The 20,476-nt window shown below is 43.9% G+C and overlaps 1 protein-coding gene across 21 annotated transcripts in view; it reads left to right on the forward strand.

The window, feature by feature from the left end:
• The window catches only part of Anks1b (ankyrin repeat and sterile alpha motif domain containing 1B), a 1,021,560-nt gene that overhangs the window by 924,708 nt on the left and 76,376 nt on the right, over nucleotides 1-20,476 (forward strand). The gene's annotated exons all lie outside the window — the stretch shown is intronic.

A 20,476-nucleotide genomic window follows, 5' to 3' on the forward strand; every position in this document is an offset into this window, starting at 1 on the left:
CTTGAGGCTCTGGCCTGGGCCCAGCACCATATACACCTCACGGGTCCTCTGTAGGGTTTTGCATGGAAGGAAGAGGCAGCAGATATCATTGTTTCTTCTCTAACGGCTCCTTCAGACTTCTTCAGACATAAGGAACAGGTTTGAGGTTATTTTTCTAAAAGATTTATGTATTTATTATGTATACAGTGCTCTGCTTGCATGTACACCTACACGCCAGAAGAGGGCATCAGATCCCATTATAGATGGTCGTGAGCCACCATCTGGTTGCTGGGAATTGAACTCAGGACCTCTGGAAGAGCAGTGGTCTTAACCGCTAAGCCATCTCTCCAACCCTTGAAGTTAATTTTTGAAAGAGTAACAAAAGCAGGGATGATGCAGACTCAATTCTGGAAGCAAAACTATTCCTTGCTTGTATCTCAAACTCAGTTTTCATGCACTGGGAGTGTTGACCCTCCACGAGTTCTCTGGACCATGGTTGGGTGCCTTTACCAAGCCAAAGGTCTTAATAGTCTTCAGTTCCTGTCATCATTGGTACTTCCCTAAGATTTTGAGTGTATTTCCTTCTTGTTTTTATATCACTTTGTTTCTATAGAATGTTTTATATCACTTACAGGTTTTTCATATTTTTGGCTCCTCCATAATAATTAAATGATGACAAACAGGTTTAGAGTAACTAAGGAGGCAAAGTTAGCAAAAACTATGCTTTGGTGTCTCTACGAAGTGCCTATCCCTGGACTTTCTGAATATGGAATATAGCATATCTGAATGTTTGTTTTGTTGAGGGCAACAATATGGTGGAATTTTGAAAGCACACATTTTGTGGCAGAAGGGGAGTAGCGTTTGTGTGCTGAGCAGCAGCAAGGACGCGGTGCTCAGATCAAACCCAGCACCTGTGTGGATGTGGGCAGGCATGCTATCACTAAGCCACACTGCCACCCCAAAACACGCACCTCAAATCTGGACCCCTCTACCTACTGACTAGGCCGTCCTGAACCAAAGTGTTTTCTCCATAGAAACGAGGAGAACAAAGCTAGCTTCAGACAGTTATCAAGGAAGGCACCAAGCCCCGACCCCAGAGCGTGACGCATGCAGCCTCCGTTACAGCGTCGTCTTCCTTTGGCCGTTCTTTTTCTCAACACACTGAGAGGTTGAACCCAGCAGATGCAAAGAGTTCAACAGAGACTCCGGCTCCTCCTCCTCCTCTTCCTCCTCCCTGCAACCCGTTCTTCCTCCTGTCTCCTGGGTTGCAGCACTTGGCAACACCATCCCAGTTCTCCAGAGTCATCCTTCCTCAGAACTCCCCCTCCTTCCCTCCTGCACCCCACACTCCCCACAAGCCCTGCTATCTCTGCTGCCTGGATGGTTCTTGGAGCAGCTGTCTCTTCCCGTTGCCATTCGTTTATTCACTCAGTAACTACTTAGTGAGCACCTGCTGTAGAATGCCACTGTGCTGGACACTGGGAATGCAACAGCGAACAAAGCCTGCCCCTGACCCTCATCCTAATGTCGTTTCGTTTCCTGGCCTATGGACGGCCCCACTTCAATCCACTCTCAGTATTAACACCAGGATGATTGATTCTTTTTTCTTTTTTTTTTTTTTTTGAGACAAGGTTTCTCTGTGTAGCCTTGGCTGTCCTGGACTCACTTTGTAGACCAGGCTGGCCTCGAACTCACAGCGACCCACCTGCCTCTGCCTCCCGAGTGCTGGAATTAAAGGCGTGCGCCACCACGCCCGGCTCTAACACCAGGATGATTGTTACAGGCTAGCTTTGACCTCCTCCTTATTATTTTTTTTAACACCTTAGTTTCCCTTCAATTGCAACATAACAAATGCTTCTTGTTTTTAACTATTTACTGTCTGCCCAAACATCGTTCCAAACTTTTTTTTTTTTTTACAAGTTATAGAACTTAAAGTTGAAGATCACGTTTATTTTAGACCGGCCTTCATCTGACTTAATCCACTCTTGTAGCCCCCCCTGTCCTACCTCAGGCTCACATAAAACCTCTCTCACCAGCGTCTGTTAGGAAATAAACTTTTGGGGCAGTAACACGCATGCCCCTCTTGCTTACGCACAGCAGCTCTTCCCCTGAAGGCTCTGTCCCTTACTACTCCACCTAAAGCTCTCAGCCACCTCTGAAGACCGTCTCCTACTCCGCAAGGCCATCTGCAGCTCCCAGAGGCCTCTTCCTTCCTGCAGCTTTCATACACCTTCAGACGCCTGTCATGCCTCCTTCCCGCCTGGACCGGGAGCTCCTGGAGGCAGTGGTTGTATCTCAGTCATTTCTGAATGCCCTTCAGCAATTTAATACTGCCTGATGCACTCGCCGCCCTGGGTGCAGGGAGTGTTGCTGAGTGGGGAAAGGAATAAACAAGAGGCTCTATCGTTTGTTCTCTACCAAGGCATGACTCTCAGAAGAGAATCTACTAGAAAAAACACAGGTGCGTAGAGCGGAAAGAGCTCTGTCAACGGCACAGTGACTAACTTTTACTCCCTGGGCTGCAGTTCTGTCATGGGCTTTCCTTTAGGGAGTCTACATGCTAAGCATCAAAGGAGATCGAACTTTGTTCTTTGTGAAATTAGGTCTTGCCTGGCCTGGGTGTTGTGACCATGGGTGAAGTGAGTAGAAAGACCCATCATCCATTAAATGTTGCCTCTCTCGTTTTCATCGTTCGTAGACTTTGTGCCTAAATCTTAACTCAAGAACAAATGAGCCATCCGGATTGGGAGTGTCTGCTGAAGGAAGGGCAGACACAGAATTTCTGCAATGTGAAACCTAGATTATCCAGTCTTTAGCAGCATCTGGTTGTGGGAAACAAGACACTGGACCAAGAAGTACAGCCACAGGAAGTCTGCAGTCTGCAGTGACTAAGGGACAGGTGGCACTGGATTGAAACTTGATTGAAGCTTGTGAAAGTTACCTTTTTTTTTTTTTTTTTTTTTTTGTCTTAATGAAGGTGGAACGTGTCACAGGACATCTGATTGCCTCATTCAAAAGTCAGTAAAAAAAATTTTTTTTGCAGGAATGGTAATTTAATCAAGTCTTGCACAGCCAATAAAAATTCACTTGTTCTGTCGTCTTATTGATCAGTTCAGCTCCTTCAGCTTCCTGATAAATTACTTGTCAGTCAGTGCAAGTAAGCAGAGACATACATCTCTTTGACCTTGTCTATAGTAAGATAGTAGCTTTTGAACCAGACCTGGCATTGGAGCAGGTTCTGGTTCTAAAAATCAGTCTTTATTTTAAGCCATTTTATATCAAAAGAAAAAGAAAGATTGACAGTAAAACAAAAGGAATTTTCCCCCTGTAAAAGTCCTATAAAATGTGTGTCATGTTGCATTCTAATATCCAGATAGTCTTTTTCAACTTCTACATGACTAAAGATGCAAATAGCTATGTAACTTACTAAAAAAAGAAGAAGAAAAAGAATGTTTAAGAAATTACGCTGTATTTAATTTCCAACTAGATGAAGAATTTTTTTAATCTCAAATTCATGATTTTTGGTTTGCTCAGATGCAATCTTTTTTTAGGAAAGAAGAAACAAGCCATACTTACATAAGCCTCAGTGCTTCAGAAAGCCAGCCCGTGTTAATAATGCTTGTGTCTTAAGAGTTGTTTGAAAGGATAGCACCTTTGCCCCCTCCTGTGGCCTCCTTAATTAGCATTTGTCAAATGTAGCATTTCACTAGAGACACTCCAGCTAAGGCTCCTGCAAGGATCTCTGTGTCTTCCTGTGGTTTTCCCACAGGAAACCATCAACACATTCTGTCATGTTCATGAGATAGAAATATTTTTAAGAAAGCCTGATCAGAGAGGAAGCTAAATATAAGTAAGCACAAAAGAATGTTAGGGAGAGGAAGCCACCTGCATTTCAGAGAACTAAAGTATGAGGGGCATTTATGCTAAAGTAATGTTAGTAAATTCTTTAAAGAGTTGAGATCACAGGGCTGGGGAGATGGCTCGGTGATTTAGAGCACTTGCTGCTTTTCCAGAGGATCTGAGTTCAATTCCCAGCACCTATGTCAGGTGTCACCCAACTGCCCAGAACTCCAGTGCCAGGGGATTGGATACCCAATTCTCTCTTCAGAGGGCACCTGCACACATAGACACGTACATGCACACACATACACACACATATACACACACACATACACACATAAATCTTAAGGAAGTTGAGATTAGGATAAGTCTATGGCAGAAGGTGCTTTTTGTATATTAGAAGTGGACTTTAGGATTTAACTTCTTAATCAAAAGTCACAAACTGAGTTTCAGAAAAAATTTAAACACGGGTAGAAAGGAAGGCACGTGATCTGATCAGCAAGTACGGAATGAATGCTGTAGCCTTCTCATCGCTAGGCAGACATTTTATTGCTGTTAAGCGCCTAGTGTGTGAGTGACTCCAATTAGTGGCATGCTCCGCACCTTCTATGACAAATCCAAGAGTAAACCGCCAATTTTTTTCACATGTTGTTGTTCTGTGCAACTTAGCTTCACAATTGCATTGAAACGAAAGGTGAATGACTTCTCACTGTGTGAAAGGCGTGTAGCTAATGAGTTCAGTGACAATCAGACGTCAGACTTCATTTTTTTTTTAATCAAATGCTAAATCCATGGTGGGCATTGAATTATTTTCATTGGAAACTTGCAACTTGTAATCAGTTATCCCGGCAAGTGGGGATATTATCTTACCATCTGATAGGTCGACAACTACTTCTTTAAAATGGATGCTTTTCTTTCACTTGTCCATGCAGGAATCATTAGTTTGGCCAGTAAGCCTACAAGCCAATGCAATATTATACGATAAACATATAGTGAAGACAGAAAAGTCCATGCGATCTAGCAGTCTTACTTCTGCGTCCGTTTGTGAATGAGGTATTCAAGTGTCTATCTTTGTGCACAATGGACTATTTTTCACCCTTAAAACAGAAGAGACTCCTGCACTTAACAACAAAGCAGATGGGTATGGAGGACATTACGGGTTAATAAAACAATCCAGGCAAGACAGCAAGTGCCATATGATCTCACTGGCATGTGGAATCCAAAGCAGTCCAACACAGAGGCAGAGGTTGCCAGGCGGCTGATAGAGATGGAGAGATTCGAATGGGATGGTCATAGGGTACAAAGTGTCAGTTGCTCAAAACGAGCAAGTTCTAGAGATGTACCGTACAGTATGGTTCCTGCCGCCAGCAATGCCATATTGCATACTTAAATTTTGCTAAGCAGGTAGATCTTTTTTTGTTTGTTTGTTTGTTTGTTTGTTTACTTCGATGGTTCTGGGGAGACAGGGGCTGGCCTGGTCCTCTCTCCATAGGCCACCTGGCCTTGGGCACATAGAGCTCCAGGTGCCTCTGCCTTCCAAGTCCTGCGACTTTATTTTGGTAAATTTACAAGAACATTCCTAATACAGAATCTGAGAGATACATTTTTCTTATCAGTTTTCAAAAAAAAAAGCACTGTGAAGTATTTCTATGGTTCTGAATAGGATGGATAGGAATAAATATTCTCTGTGGTGATCTATGGATAAGCAGGTAGATCTTGTTACACATTTATACCGCCAAGATGGGAAATCCGAAAGGGGACGGAGGAAAACTTTGGGAGGCAGTGAATAGGTTTATGCCGTTGGTAGTGATGCTGATTTCAGCAAAACCTATTATTTATGCCCCAATCGGCCACGTCATGCAAACTAAATATGTGCAGCTGTTTATGTGCCGATCATTACACTGTGTTCTGTGTATTTTTCATAGAACATGACTAATTCGATACTCAGTTACTCAAAAGTTCTGCTGTTTTGAAATTTCTTTGGTTTTTTTGTATGGTTTGGTTTGGTTTTAAGCAACCCTCTACTATGCTTTATGTAAATAAGGCTACTTCCTGCCTTCAAGACTCAAACCTCAAGAAAGAAACCAGTAAACACCCAGCCGTGCTACCACCTAGGATAGACAGGGGGTAGATGACAAAGGCTATTGATGGAAGTTTCATTTTTCACACAAGTGCTATTTGAACCTTGTCTTGAAATATTGAAAGATGTTAGAGGTTCCCCCAGAGCAAGAAGAGATGAAGGACATTCAAGAAAGGGGGCCCAGAAGGAGGACCACTGCAGTCGCTGAGAAGGAAATCTGGGGTGGTAGCACACACCTTTAATCCCAGCAATCAGGGCATTGAGGCAGATCTCTGAGTCTGAGGGCAGCTTGGTCTGTCTAATCAGTAAGGTTCCAGGCCAGCCAGACCTACATAGTGAGACCTTGTCTTTAAAAAATGAGCATCAAGGAATTGGCACACGTGCCTGGAGATGAAGTGTTTTAGCATCCAAAGCAGCCTCCATCTCCCTCTTCTATCATATATTAGCTGAGACAGCTGACAGAGGAGGTTCTCAGCTTGTCCACCCTCCAGGTCAACCAGATCACTCACCAGAGCTGGCCACCCTTCTCACCAAGATGGGACCAGCCACTGCCAGCAGCCAATGGCCCTCCATCTTTTTAATGACTCCATTTCTCCAGCCTTGCGAATCATGGCTAGTCTAAGCCTTTAAGAATAAGAGAGGCTGCCACCCTCCCCGACCCAAGGACCCTCTATTACCATAAAGCCTCTATAAGCTGGAATTTCACAACGCTAATGTCAGCCATTGCTTGTAGTGTGGGCAACAGTGACAACCAGCTGCTCCTGTGAATTTATTTATTAAAGCAAGGGCGGTCTCCCAGCATACCGCGAGGTCCTCACCACTATCTGCTGCAGCACTTTGGCCCGGAGACAAATGGTCTTCGCAAGGGCTGACTCAGATGCAATGCAGTACTCCAAATACCCAGGGATATGTTGCACCTAGCCAGGAGAGAATGAAGTAGGAATGCGTTTTCAGAAAGGATTGTAAGAAGGGCTGCAGTGACAGCCAGGAGCATTCAAACCATAATACAAACTAATTAAATAATTGGATTAAGTGAAATTTCATGCATTCCAAGTGCATATTATTGTGGTGGGGTTACTTAACACAGCACCTAATTATCTAAAGGTAATTGAGGCTTTCTCATGTAAATATGCAACCCTGAATCATTAATACAGCCCCAGAAAATTACCTTCATTTTTAAAAAGTTTTAATTATCTGGGTCCCGTTACTGACAGACGCAGATTCTAGAGTATTCTCATGCGGCCCACTACCTTAGCCCCACACCCACACCCACACCCACATCCACCCCCAGGCTAGAGCTTGCCGGTGGTTTGGGCAGGGAGCTGTTTGGAAGGTTGTGAGCAGGAGAAGACAAACCGACAGATTCGTGTCTGTAGTGTTTTACTTGTGGATAAACTTGGGAGGACTCAGAATAGACTGTAGCGTTCATGCGATCACACAGAAAGTGTCAGTCATAAGCAAGCACCGAGTTTAAAAGCTAAGTGAGTCTGTGGGGAGCCAGCTACTTTAGAGCAGAGTGGGGCTGGAGGAAGGCACAGGGCTAGTTATTTCTTTAAGACCACGTCCCTGGATGAGGAGGCCTGGTGGCACTCAGAGAAAGGATAGCAGGCTACCAGGAAGAGACTTGATACCCTATGAGCATATACAGGGGGAAGAAGTCCCCCTCAGTCACAGTCATAGGGGAGGGGAGTAAGGGGAAAATGGGAGGGAGGGAAGAATGGGAGGATACAAGGGATGGGATAACCATTGAGATGTAATATGAATAAATTAATTTTTAAAAAAAAAGCTGTCTGCCTTGAGCCCCACGGAATGCTTGGGAGAGCGTTGGTAGTGTAATGGCAGAGCGTTCATTCAGGAAGTCCTTGGCAGCTGCCCTCTGACAGTGCCCTCAGGTTCCTGAGCAGGGATGTATCCGTCCCCTCCCACAGGTGTCAGGTAATTAGCAGCCTCATCAGGCTGAAGTAACGAAGTAAACAAGGTGCTTTATAAAGATCATCGAGGTCTTTGGCCCTTGCCGTTGTACTTTCCTTAAGCCCCTTCCTGTGTTCAGCTGAAAACTAGGTATTTCTTTACGTCGTTGACAAAGGTCTGTCTTCCTCCACTCTATGCTGAACCATGACTCTGTTTAGAGAATTAATGTAGAACCTGACATTTGTCCCCTTTCAATGGCATCACCCTGTGCCAGTTTTGCCTTTCTGCCCATTGAGGGAATTTTGAATTTTTGCGTTTGCCTATTATTGTGGTAAATATCCTTCACAGGTTTATGCCATTGAAAAATCTGATAACTGTTCCTCTTATGTCTATGTTGGTGCCATTAATTTTACATATGTATATATATATATTCTGTATATATATGTGTGTGTGTATCAGGCCTGCGACATTCAATCAGTGGTCCCCCTACATGTGACAGAGCCATCCATCAAACCTCTCTGGTGTAGCTGTACCTCCAGCTGTGAATCCACTTAATTTTTCACTCACAGAGCCCAATGTTTTCTAGATAATAGAAGACTTCTAGCATTCTCGGTCTGTCAACTTCATACTAACAACCCTGTCCAAAAAGGGGAAGAGGGGGAAATTAGCATAGCTCAGCAAAACTTATTTTTTAATGAGACCACTGAAATTTGGAAAAGAGAGTGGCCGACAATACAAAGTTGTTGGAGTTTCCGAACAGATCCGTGGCCAGCCACGGCACTGCTGTGGGCCAGTTGTAGCTTTGTTTGTTTGTGTTTGGGATTGTTTTTCATCACAGGGTTTCTCTGTGTAGCCCTGGCTGGCCTGGAACTCACTCTGTAGACCAGCCTGGCCTCGAACTCACAGAGACTCATCTGCCTCTGCCTTCTGAGTGCTGGGATTAAAGGCGTGCACCATCACGCCTGGCTTGGCTGTGGCTTTATTTTAATGGACCCACTAAGTTTTAGGAGTAGATCCAGCTCTTCCAGTTCAGCAACTGGCCTTAATCGACACACCGAACAAAGTTACAGTCGCTCGAGAGCCCTTTCTCTTCAGGCACAGTGCTAAGTACTTTGCACGCACCTCATTTCATTCTGACTTCACCAAGAAATAAGTCCTGCATTTTGGATGAGCTTGGGTAATACTGAAAGAGGTTAAGCAACTACAAACTGTGTATGTTTAGTATCAGAACCATGACTCACACCCACGTCACCCATGACTCCAAGACCTGCTCTTAATTTCGGTATCCTCAGGAGCAGACTTTATGCTTCAGGGGTGTTGCTTTCATTTGACTGAAGAGGGACCAAGACTATACCATGCCTTCCAGTCTGCCTGTGCCTGGTAGGAGGATTGCAGACTGTGACTGAAGACTCCAGCACAGTTCATCTTCAGTGTGCATCCTTTCCCAGCGCCTGGTACCCAGAAGCCTTGTTTGATGGTGCTACTTGTTAGCACTGCAAGCATAGCAGGGAAGGAATTTCTAGGGGTCATTGGGTTGGGATCAATCTGATCCCTGATGAAATAGCTCCACAACTCCCACCCCTACCTTATGGACAGGAGGATGTCAGAGGTTGTCAGTGAGCTTGATTGCTTCACTTTGGGTCTTTCTCAGCCAGCGGCGTGGGCAAGGCTGGGCATCCTCACTGTCACTACCATTGTCTCCTTTCCCCTCCCGACTCTGACAAATACTTTCTTTCTTTCGATGGATTAAATTGCAGTCAGTTTTCCGTCCACTTCCAATGGCTCTTCCTGGACTAGAGAGCCACAGTGACTCTGTTTAGTGTGTCCTAGGAGTAGAATGCCATCTTACCCTACAAAGAACCCATGTCGGTCTCAGCGATCACAGCACCCATTGAACATGCACCTTATGTTCACACTTAGAAAGCATAAGCATTGATACCAAATACACTGGCTTAGAGGATTAACGCCCTTAGAAATAAGCCCATGTATGAGTAGTCAGTGCTGATTTACTGTACATATACAACAGGAAATATGCCCACCATCCATTAGCCTCCAGCTAAACAGCGCAGGTTCCTAGAACAAAGCTGCCCTGTGGGTCACAGTTCCCTTAATTCCCTTAAGACACAGCACATACACTGTAGCTTGTATTGCAGCCAGCTGATACGTGGAATAGTTAGAGCTGCAGAGGTCTCTCTAAAGCACCTTGCATCATATCTTTGAGATATGGCCTCGTTTATATTATGCTTCCTGATATATATATATATATATATATATATATATATATATATATATATATATATATATATATCTCCCAGTATTTTTTCATATATTTTCATTGTGAACCCAGCTCTTTAACGACTGAGCCAGCTCTCCCAGTATTTTTTTTTTCTAACTTTATTGAGCAAGTTACAGATCATAAAAAGCACCCATTTTAACTATACACTTCAATACGTTTCAGTAAACATTCTCAGCTGACCACAGTCCAGTTTTAGAACCCCGAGCATCACCAAAAAAGGTCTCATGCCCATTGGAAGTTGGTCCCTACACCCATGTCTACACTGGCCAGCCGGTTGATGGGTCATTAACCTCTTTCTAGTTCCAAGCTGTTAGGGAAAATGTCGTTTAGGTGTTTGTGTGCAGATCTTCCTGTGCACTTGTTTCCATTTCTCCTGAGTGAACTTGCCACATTTTTCCCAAAAGCAACTGTTGTCCTTTATATTCTATGTCTTTATAGTCTTTATATTATATATATATACATATATATATACATATATATACATATATATACATATATATATACATATATATATACATATATATATACATATATATATATATATAGGGGCTGCCAGATTTACCAGCACTGGGCATTGCCCACCATTTTTTATTTCAGTCACTCCAACAGTTAGTACTTTGAACCACTAAATAGGTAGTGGTTCCATGATTTCTGCTGCTATGTGACTCCCCAAAAGAAAAGGGACAGTATGGGGTGAGAGTGAGGATGATGCAAGAAAGGGAACTATAAAAAGCTTTCACTGTCACTACCCTAGTGGTCCTTTCCCAGTCTTGAACTTGTCCTTGTGACTAACAACAGCTACTTAAAACCCTCAACATTCTTTTCCCCGACATATGTGGGCTGAAATAAGATGAGTGCCTAATCCTATCATGCAGTAATTTATGGACTAAGTACAATCCAAGGATATGGTTTTAGAGCTTTAATTTTGGCTAGCATTAGATAGACTTCTATCTCCTCCTACGTCAAAATCTTTTTATCAGAGCTGCTGACAAGAAACAGAATTCACAGGATTGAGGTCATTGGCCCCTTTCTCTGTTCTGTCGTTGTCGCATGGAAGGTGTTATATGCCACTAAGGTGACTGAACAGTGAGAAGAGAGGCAGCAGAAAAGACCATGCGTAAGCCAAGAATCGAGTAACTGTCCCTCGATTATTGGGGACCATCTCTTGAAGCCCGAGTTGGTCTTAAATGCCACTCTTTGCAGATATGAGCATAGCCCCACACTTCGTATTTGCTAGCTCTTTTTATACTTTGCAACCCCATCCTAAAGAGCTCTGGTGACAATAATTCTGTTCTGTACTGAGATAGTCAGCCATGCAACACAATTGATCTCAACAAGTTGGAAAATACCCTAGATGGCTGTAAACTCTTGTGCGGTTAACAAATTTAGGGAAAGCCAAATGACACGGGGCATTTTATGCATTAATAAGAGAGCAGAGCAATTCTCAGCTTCGGCTTTCGAACGCCGTTAGCACATCACTGCATCTCAAAAACAGCTTCAAGGTCGGAGCACGACACATTCCCCGTTTTCTCTTTAAAACAAGATCCTCTTGCAATAATCCCAATGTTTGGGTTTGACTGATGAGTTCCTCCCCCCCCCCTCACCCGCCCACCCCCACCCCCATCCCCCCATGGAAATCTACCTTGCAACGAGCTGTACCTAAAAAGTAACTTACAGGGAAATTAGAAACTGATTGGTTGGTTTGTTGTGGGATTTTCTTCATCTTCTAAAGCAATGTTTATGGTAAAATATAATCAGGAAATTAATACCTTCATCAAGAGGTAATTCAGAGAGCTTTACAAATAAACCTAAGATTCTCATTGATTACAAAGAAGGCTTTGTGCCTCCAAAACCCTTAGATCCTCAGAGGCAATTATACAATTAAGGTCTCTCTTTCTATGAAAAGATTATTGCATTTCCCCATAATTAGTATTTCCTGTTTATTAAGCCAGTTTGTATTCAGAAGCACATCTCTCACTCTCTTTTACTACCCTTTGCTCTTTCCAGAGCAGTGTAGTTCATAACTCTTTTCTTTCCTCCTGGTTAATATAGTTGTATTTTTTGGCCTCTGTCCTACAAACTGTTAATGGCTAGCTACCTAATAGGTTTTTTTGCTTATCCTTCTGTCATATAATATATTCCAACCCTCCCTCCTCTTCTCCCAGTCTCCCACCTCCCCTTTCCCTCACATCCACTCCTCCTTTTCCCTTCAGATGAGGGCAAGCCTCCCAGGGACATCAAACAAACATGGCATATTAAGTTACAATACGACTAGGTACATCCCTTCATATTAAAGCAGGATGAGGCAAACCCAATAGGAAGAAAGGAGTCCAAAAAGCAGACAAAAGAGTCAGAGACAGCCTCCGATCCCACTGCTGGGAGTCTCACAGGAAAACCAAGCTATGCAACCATAACATATGCAGAGTCTTAGGTCACACCTAACCAGGCTTCCTGGTTGTCGGCTCAGTCTCTGTGTGCCTTGGATAGTTGATTCTGGGAGCTGTTTTCTTGTGGTGTTAATAGGTGTTATTTTGAAAAGTAATAAACAAGAAAAATAGAGTTTGGATTTTGTAGATGGCAGAGTGGGAGTCAACAGGAAATAGAATGGTCTCCTCCTAAGATAAGCATGGAAATTAAGGTGCCAAAACCTAAGAGTAGAGAATTCTTCAGATTAGAAAGGGAGAGAAATAAGATAATGGACGTTCTCCTCTTTTCGTCTTTGCTTTTTATCTTGTCTTTCCTACTTTGCTGGTCCACCTTGTAAGGGATCAGAGTTGAGACTTTAGGGTCCACCTAGAAGGTGTACTTGTGTGCTAGATGCTGTGAAAGACCCTAGGATACAAGTCAGAACCAAATGTCATGACTTCCTGCTTCAGAGGTTCCCTCAGTCCCACCCCCACGCCCCCCAATGCTCACACTCTTCCAGATGTATATTACTGAAGTCCAAGTTGTCGTAAGAGATGTTAGAGTCACCGAATGGTTTCAAGTTCAAATAAGAACCTCTGTATTTGTAGAATCCTCAAGCGCGTTTGCCTTGGTGCTCTTTGGTCGGGCGTGTCTAGATGTTCTTACCAGGATGAGGGGCACTTTCACATTTAATCTCCAACTTTAGTTCCGTACATGAGAATACACCTGAGAGTGCCTCCTCAGCCCTCCTCGGCACACTTGGCACCCGGTTGGAAGTGACCATTCAGAAAATAGACGAGTCGTATAGACTTGCATGCGACCTATTCTCCCTTTAGTTGAAAATATCTAGAAAGGATCCAATATAATATGCAATGACAGCTGGAATGCCCACTCGCTCAGCATTGCTTCATGCCTAGGTGATGTCTAGAGGACTCAAGCCTCAGGCTCTTTTTTATGTCTGCCCGGTAAACCCCAAATCCAAAACACAACAAACACAAGAGATGACGCTGAGGAACATGATGTGGGTTTGTGGTTTCCCCAGAGGACTTGGTCCATCCTGTAGTGATTGGATTGAGATTTCAGGAGAATGTGTAGACAGACTGTCGCCACACGGCTTCTCTCTGTGACTCATGTGCATTCTTGCAGTTCTAATTAGTATACTCCATATCGTGTCTACCCAAAATGGCAATGCAAGTGGAAATTGTCAGATAAAGAGTACATTTTAAAGCTTGTGGAACACTTGATATTTAGGAAAGAAATACCAACAAGGGAATGGGTAAGGAATTACAAAATGCTTCTGTGAACCAGTGTACAGAGTTGCTTTGACTGTCTGCTCAGACTTGTATATGTAGAAAGGCTTGTGGCTTTGATACTGAGCAAAAATATCAAGGTGAAAGGTGAGCTTACAACCCGACCACTATAAAACATGGTTTCTCTGAACTTGTCTGGTCTCTGTTGACGCTTGGTGCAGCGCAGCGTGTACAGATAGACATTAGTAGCTTGTGGACAACTTATATTCCTGCTTTTTACTGTGCCTCATAGAGCATCTATAGTGGGAAAGCAGCACTGTTATCATAATCAAAACATTGTTTAATTTTTAAAATGAAGATAAAGTGCTGAATTCACACATTAAATTCATCGTGTTTAATTTACATCACAGTAATTTTAAAAAGACCCAGGCTAGTCTACCAACTTTACGCTTTACTCTGACATGCATTCTGATGTTACTCAGTGGAAGGGGACTGTCCTGATGCTGTCAGTCATGGTTTGACGGTGCAGCTGTCTGTGCCCAGTCTTCTCAACTTTGGAAGCTCTCTAAGTTTTGCTTCCGCTTGCTGTCCTCCAAATGGTTGGTGACAAAGCCCTGATATTTTGTTATTTTTGAGCTCAGTTGTCTCAATATCTTAATATAACTAAATGCTTAATATTATTTGCCTTGCTTTGTCTTCTCCTTTCATTGGGTTCAAAATAGCGTTCACCTAAGCGGCAGTAGGAGTGCTATGAAGTTCTCCCTAACACACAGCTGCTGCTTTAGGGTTTAGAAGGAGGGTTGGGCTACAGATCATGGATGCCCAGGCTCTGCTGCTTCAGAGCTCCAGTTGCCAAGGTGGAAGTTTGCTCAAGTTAGGCCAGCCCGCCTTGGTCTTTTGACAGTCTATCTGTGATTGCTCTGCCAACTGCATTTCTTTTGATTAACCTGAGAGGTTTGAAGCCGAAAGTTATCCATCTCCTCTATTACTCTGATATTAGCTAATTAGGGTTGAGTTCTCAGTAATGAGGGTTTTCTGTCCTTGGTCTATATGTGTATTTTTACAGGGAATACTGGAAAGTTCTTGCTGTGTGGGCCATAGATTTTTTTTTAACACTGCTAGGAGACTTGTCACAGGAATGAGTTGTTCTAATGTTTTCACACGGTTGAGAGCCGGTAGGAGAAGCCCCTCTCTTAAGCATAATCATGGCATGACCAAGGCCATGGCTAAGGCCAGACGATGTGGAAAGGAACAACCGGAAGAGGAACTTGGCCAACAGTCAATAGTGAGTGAGGAGTGAGGGACAGTTCCCGGCCTTGACACCTGTGGGCAACATCGCCCACAAGTCCCTCAGTATTTCCAAGTCTCGAGTTTGGCGTCATGCGAATGAGAATACTTAGGTTACCTTAAGGATCAGATGAGGCATTTGTACACCCATGTAGTACACTTGGCCTAGTTTCTAATGCAGGACACATGGAACTACAGCATAGTGTCCAATAAATTGAAGTTTTATTGCGTCTTCTAAAAAAAAAAAATAAGGTTATTCACATGTCTTTATCATAAACTGCCATTCTGCATTTTAGTCATTTGCTGTCTGCTTGTTTACCCAGTCTCTCCTTGCTTGTTCTATGGAGAAGGTGACACAAAGCTGCACTGCAGAGAAAACCTCAGGGTGCCTCCCGCTAGAGACTGAGCAGTGTGGCTGTGAGACAAGCATGCGCTCTTAGAAGGCAGGACCAGTAGCAAGCGGACACCTTTCTACCAGATACGTTATGTCAAGGAGAACTCTCGCAAGGCGGCCAAAGCTCTTCATACGCAGTCCCAGCCTCTCTGATTAGTTCTGTGAACGTGGCCAAGTCTGCATTCTTCTGGGTCAAGATCTCTGTGCATGCTCGGGGTCCCATTCACTTGGAGCCAACGCATGGTGTAGGAGCCATCTTCTGGGGGCCAGCTCTTCTTTTTCTTTTAATTGAAAGCAAACTTTTATTTTAGGTCTAGATAGATGTTTTAAGTTGATAATGACGAGATAGGCTAGATAGTGATTTACACTCAGAATTTTATACGTACCAAGATAGGAAAGATGTTTTCTTCAAGGCTGCTAAATACAAATAGCCAATGTAACATTTATATAATCCTGAAAATAAGCTTGCAATACAATATACTCTGATTTTCATACATTATGTTTACCTCAAATCCTCCCTACCCACCTACCCAAATACCCACACCCTTTCTTTTTCTATCTTATTTGGATACAAACAGGAAACTAAATAATAATAATAATGATAATAATAAGATAATAATAATGATAATAATAATAATAATAATAATAATAATAATAATAATAATAATTTAAAAACAGAATGGGACAAAACAAACAAACAGAAGGGAAAAAAAAAAACAAAGAAAGGCTCAAGAAACACATGAGACACACAGAAATCCGATTAAAGCACAAAATCAGAACCATCATGTATGCACAAAAGACCTATAAGGGAGGAGGAAATCCCTGGGAAAGCATTAAAAAAAAAAAAAAAAGAACTTCCAAAGGTGCCATCTAGTTCATTTTGTGCTGGCTGGCTGTTGCTGGGCACGGGGCCTGGCCTTCAGAGGGGTTTGTGTACCCTGTGAGACTCCATTAGACTAACTTCTCCTGTGTGCACCGCTATCCCTTGGAGACAGCATCTGGATTAGGGATGGGAGCTCGCGTCCGTTCCCCTTCCCAGTGCTGGGGCCCCATCTGGCCCAGGTGTGTGCCCAGCCTTGTGCGTGCTGCCACAGGCTCTGTGAGTTCATATGTGCACCGGTCCTGCTGTGTTTAGAGGGCCCCGTTTCCTCGATGTCTTCCACCTCCTGTGTCTCTTACAATTTTTCTGTCTCCTCTTCTGCAAGAACTCCTGAGCCCTGAGGGGAGGGAATGTGATGGAGACACCCCACCCCTTTTAGGGGCTGAGTGCTCCAAGGTCTCTCACTCTCTGTACACTGTCTAGCTCTGTATCTCTCTATGTACTCCCATCTGCTGCAGAAGGAAGCTTTTCTGATGATAGCTGAACAAGTTGCTGATCTTCGAGTAGAGTAGAATATCATTAAGGGTCATTTCATTGCTACATTCCTTTAGCAGATTAGTATTCAGTTTCCCCTTAGGTCCCAGGCCGGTCTAGTCTCAGGTGATTGGCTACCCTCATGAATTCCATCTCATAAAGTGGGCCTGAAGTCAGATCAGATATTGGTTGGTTGCTCCCACAAGCCTTACGCCACTATTGCTCTAGGGCATCTTGCAAGCAGGTCACCGTTGTAGATGGAAGGGTTTGTAGCTGGGTTGGTGTTTACCTTTCTTTTCTGGAAGTGTGCAGAGTACTTTGTGTGTGTGTGTGTGTGTGTGTGTGTGTGTGTGTGTGTGTGTGTGTGTGTGTGAAGCTTATCTGGCCTGGAGCCTAGACGTCACTACATGAAACAGGCTGGCCTTGAACATAGAGTGATTCTCCTGCCTTTGCCTCCCAAGTGCTCAGATTACTGGTCTGTACCACCACCCCCAGCATTAAGATGTTCCTCTCTACCTTTCCAGTGACCTTTGCTATCTTTGGCAACAATGTCAACTCATGTTATTGATGGAAAACTGAGACCAGAGGAGTCAGATCACTTGTCTCAAACTTGAGTTTCGAGAGAGGAAACTAAACACAAGGGTGAAATCGCAGCCGTTGTTAGTGTCAGTTGTTGGGTTTGTTTGTCTATTTTTCAGAAGAGAATTGCGTATCTTTATTAAAGATAAGTAGGGGTTTTAGGGCGGACGGGAATAACATCCACTAGAAGCTTTTGACAAAGTAACAGAGAATGAGAATAAAAGGGGATGAGAAGGATCCTGAGAGATGATTCATTGGTTAAGAGCACTGGCTGCTCTTCCAGAGGTCCCAGGTTCTATTCCCAGCACCCACATGGTGGTTCATAACCATCTGCAAGTCCCGATGCCGGAGACTTGATATCTTCTTCTGGCGTCCTTGGGTATGGGGTGTGCAAGTGGTCCATAGATATACATGCAGGTAAAAAAAGAAAACCTACACACATAAAATAAAATGTAGTGTGTTTAGACTTGGAAAATATCTTTGGAGAAGGTTACTGTTCTGTATCTTCTGGGATGGAGGAATCTCTGTTCTTGATGCTTAGGAGATGAACAATGCAAGACTATAAGGACATTTCTCTGGCTCCAGTAGGTAATGTTGCCTGCGAGATATGAGCACAGGACTACACTTCATTAGCATAGTCATAATCTGCAAGGGGGATACAGTGAAATCCCTCTGCTCTTCCACATAGTGAAATGCCGAGCTGGCTAATAGAAATGCAGAGCGACGGCGCCAGCCTACGTGTGTGGGCAGAAGGATGGCAGATGGGCGCCTGCATGGACAACTGGAAGATAAGGAACTTCGGGAGAAACAATCCAAACTATTCTCCCAAGACTAAAAAGGGTTTGAACTATCTGCCACAGCGAAATTAAAAGATTTTACAGTCAATATGCACCTTTGCTTTGTGAATATATTTATATTCCCAGTGCATCTAAGAGCACCTTCCATTGCATGTACTGAAAAAGAACATCATAAAGAGGGCATTAAAAGCAGAAAGCAGTATCCTGCTCAGACTGACAGTCACGGTCGGCATACACCTGGGATATCCCGAGCCACGTTTTTGCAACCAATCTTAAGCTATCATAATCAAGTCTGAGAATGTCCAGGTGAAATGAGTGCTAGGAGAGGGGGTCTGCTTATTGAATCACACTTGCAGTCTCAGCATGGGAATAATGAGAGTTTATAAAAAGCCACAGGGTTACAGGACAGGTCGTGCAGGCAGTCAACTTAATTACCATATTTTTTGTACTATAAGACGCACCTGACCATAAGACACACCCAGTTTTTAGAGCAGTAAAACAAGAAAAACAGTAAAAACAGCAATCGGACCATAAGGTGCACCCTAATTTACTCCCCCCCCTTTCAGAGGAAAAAGGTGCATGTTATGGTATGAAAAGTACAGTAGCTTTTACCATGTAAGAGGAGTAATCGGGGCCTGCAAAGATGGCTTGGCAAGTAAAGGCGCTGCCAAACCTCACATTGCGTGCTCAGTCCCCTGGAACACATGGTGGAAGGAGAAAGCCAACTGTGGCAACATGTAGCCTCCACATGTGTGACACAGCACCATATAGCCCATATACACACATATGAAATAAATACATGCTTTTTAAAAAACCTTAATCTTAAATGAGTTTTGCAAGACAACCAATAGGTAGCAAGTAGGCAAAATCCAAGGTAGCATAATATAGATTCATATATGTATGTGTATATATTATATATACAATAAATTTCAGCTCCTCTTTGGTAAAAACTTGATAGAAACAGAAAAACGGTATGGGTCAAGAGCTGTTGCATCCTGGGGCACGCATAGATGCAGAAGCGGGGGACATGTGTGAACGTGTTCATAGTCTATTGTTTTAAAAAGTGGTATTTGGAGATATGGAGGTATTCAGAGCATTTACCTTTGAGTAAAACAAGCTTGAGAGTCAGACAAACCTGATTTAGATGCCACAGTCTTCACCCACGGGCTCTTGGGTAAGTAACCACTTGTCTGGACCATAGTTCATACGTAAAGCAAGAAGCCTTTCCAGATAGGCACGGAGGAAGGCAGCATTCCAGGACAGGACTGGGGATGGACCCAGGCTCCCTCAGATTTCTCCTCCACACATGCCTCTCCTGTTGTGCCCTTGAAAGCACCACCCTGGATGCTTTGTCTACCCCAGGCGGGCAGAGCTAGCACCTAGCCTGACTCTAACCTGCCCTACTTTCGTGCCCCTCATTCACACCCATTCTTCCCTGTTTCCTGTCCTCCCCTCCATCCTCCAGCCCTGACCTGTTTCAAGGCTTGCTTTGGGCATTGCAGAGATAACCCTGGTAAACAAGTGACAGGGCCCTGCTCTTAGGGAGCCCACATGGGAAGGGCTGGTGCGGAACACAAGAATCTCAACAAAGCCGTTTCCAGAATGGTAAGAAAGAGAGACAGACAGACAGAAAGGTATGGCAGAGGAAGAGTTTTTGGGGCTATGGTACAGGCATTTTCAGTGAAGCCATAGGAGAGACTCTTCCTCCGGAGACATTTGAGTAACAGAGGGACAGAAATGTAGTTATCTGAAAGTCTCCAGGCAAACATTTCAAGTAGATGCTGGAGCGAGCAGGATAGGAGAGGGGGACGGGGCAGGTAGGGGGTGGAGTGTAGAGGCCCCCCAGGTGAAGATGAGTGTGTGTGTGTGTGTGTGTGTGTGTGTGTGTGTGTGTGTGTGTGTGTGTATGTGTGTGTATGTGTGTGTAGGCATAGAGGTGCAGTCACTCAAGGCCTGCATGACTTAGAGTCCTGTGTGGAGGGGAGGAAGACAAAGGTATGGACAGAGAGGGACAGACTCCACCAGGCTCTTACCCATGAGTCTGGGGGTGGGGGGGTGGGAGGAGCCTTTTTATTCTAAGAGCGTTTGTTTTTTGGATTGTCATCGGTCAGAGCCGGTTTGTAGTTTTCAAGGGTCTCGTGGCCAGTGTGCAGAGCAGGACCCTGGGGCCCTCTCTGTTTTCTCTACCCAGGCTCTCTGGCTGTTCCTCCTTCCAACCTCTCTGGACCAAAGTGTGGCCCTGCCTTGATTCCCCAGTCTCACAGGGTAGGGCTAATAATATTGCATAAACTTCTTTGTACTGT

This window comes from Acomys russatus, chromosome 31 (assembly GCF_903995435.1).
Source record: "Acomys russatus chromosome 31, mAcoRus1.1, whole genome shotgun sequence".
Taxonomy (NCBI): domain Eukaryota; kingdom Metazoa; phylum Chordata; class Mammalia; order Rodentia; family Muridae; genus Acomys; species Acomys russatus.